Source organism: Arachis stenosperma, chromosome 3, assembly GCF_014773155.1.
Source record: "Arachis stenosperma cultivar V10309 chromosome 3, arast.V10309.gnm1.PFL2, whole genome shotgun sequence".
In the NCBI taxonomy this organism is placed as follows: Eukaryota; Viridiplantae; Streptophyta; class Magnoliopsida; order Fabales; family Fabaceae; genus Arachis; species Arachis stenosperma.
In genome coordinates, this window is record NC_080379.1 from 75,296,858 (window position 1) to 75,298,927 (window position 2,070).

A 2,070-nucleotide genomic window follows, 5' to 3' on the forward strand; every position below is an offset into this window, starting at 1 on the left:
CCCAACACCAAACTTAGAGTTTGAATGTGGGGGTTCAACACCAACTTAGAGTTGGTTGTGGCCTCCCAACACAAACTTAGAGTTGACTGTGGGGGCTCTATTTGACTCTGATTTGAGAGAAGCTCTTCATGCTTCCTCTCCATGATGACAGAGGGGTATCCTTGAGCCTTAAACACCAAGGATTCTTCATTCACTTGAATGATCAACTCTCCTCTATCAACATCAATCACAGCCTTTGCTGTGGCTAGGAAGGGTCTGCCAAGGATGATGGTTTCATCCATGCACTTCCCAGTCTCTAGGACTATGAAATCCGCAGGGATGTAATGGTTTTCAATCTTCACCAAAACATCCTCTACAAGTCCATGAGCTTGTTTTCTTGAGTTGTCTGCCATCTCTAATGAGATTCTTGCAGCTTGCACCTCAAAGATCCCTAGCTTCTCCATTACAGAGAGAGGCATGAGGTTTATACTTGACCCTAAGTCACACAGAGCCTTCTTGAAGGTCATGTTGCCTATGGTACAAGGTATTGAAAACTTCCCAGGATCTTGTCTCTTTTGAGGTAATTTCTGCCTAGACAAGTCATCCAGTTCTTTGGTGAGCAAAGGAGGTTCATTCTCCCAAGTCTCATTTCCAAATAACTTGTCATTTAGCTTCATGATTGCTCCAAGGTATTTAGAAACCTGCTCTTCAGTGACATACTCATCCTCTTCAGAGGAAGAATACTCATCAGAGCTTATGAAAGGCAGAAGTAAGTCCAATGGAATCTTTATGGTCTCATGTTGAGCCTCAGATTCCCATGGTTCCTCATTGGGGAACTCAATGGAGGTCAGTGCACGCCCATTGAGGTCTTCCTCAGTGGCGTTCACTGCCTCACCTTCTCTTCAAATTCGGCCATATTGATGGCCTTGCACTCTCCTTTTGGATTTTCTTCTGTATTGCTTGGGAGAGTACTAGGAGGGAGTTCAGAAACTTTCTTGCTCAGCTGTCCCACTTGTGCCTCCAAATTCCTAATGGAGGACCGTGTTTCAGTCATGAAACTTTGAGTGGTTTTGATTAGATCAGAGACCATGGTTGCTAAGTCAGAGGGGTTCTGCTTAGAATTCTCTGTCTGTTGCTGAGAAGATGATGAAAAAGGCTTGCCATTGCTAAACCTGTTTCTTCCACCATTATTGTTGTTGAAACCTTGTTGAGGTCTCTCTTGATTCTTCCATGAGAAATTTGGATGATTTCTCCATGAAGAATTATAGGTGTTTCCATAGGGTTCTCCTAGGTAATTCACCTCTTCCATTGAAGGGTTCTCAGGATCATAGGCTTCTTCTTCAGATGAAGCATCCTTAGTACTGCTTGGTGCATTTTGCATTCCAGACAGACTTTGAGAAATCAAATTGACTTGTTGAGTCAATATTTTATTCTGAGCTAAAATGGCATTCAGAGCATCAATCTCAAGAACTCCTTTCTTCTGATTGGTCCCATTATTCACAGGATTCCTTTCAGAAGTGTACATGAATTGGTTATTTGCAACCATTTCAATTAGCTCTTGAGCTTCTGTAGGCGTCTTCTTCAAATGAAGAGATCCTCCAGCAGAGCTATCCAAAGACATCTTGGATAGTTCAGAGAGACCATCATAGAAAATACCTATGATGCTCCATTCAGAAAGCATGTCAGAAGGACATTTTCTGATCAATTGTTTGTATCTTTCCCAAGCTTTATAGAGGGATTCTCCATCCTTCTGTCTGAAGGTTTGGACTTCCACTCTAAGCTTACTCAATTTTTGAGGTGGAAAGAACTTTGCCAAAAAGGCATTGACTAGCTTTTCCCAGAGTCCAGGCTTCTTTAGGTTGTGAGTCCAACCATGTCCTAGCTCTGTCTCTTACAGCAAAAGGGAATAGCATAAGTCTGTAGACCTCAGGGTCTACCCCATTAGTCTTGACAGTGTCACAGATTTGCAAGAATTCAGCTAAAAACTGATGAGGATCTTCCAATGGAAGTCCATGAAACTTGCAATTCTGTTGCATTAGAGAAACTAATTGAGGCTTAAGCTCAAAGTTGTTTGCTCCAATGGCAGGGATA

The 2,070-nt window shown here is 42.4% G+C and overlaps 1 non-coding gene across 1 annotated transcript; it reads left to right on the top strand.

Annotated features, from left to right (window-relative positions):
- The first annotated feature begins 1,654 nt into the window (after window positions 1-1,654).
- On the top strand, window positions 1,655-1,762 carry LOC130972060 (small nucleolar RNA R71). The gene has a single exon (XR_009083261.1). It is a non-coding gene; the product is annotated as a small nucleolar RNA R71 (small nucleolar RNA).
- The last annotated feature ends 308 nt before the right edge of the window (window positions 1,763-2,070 follow it).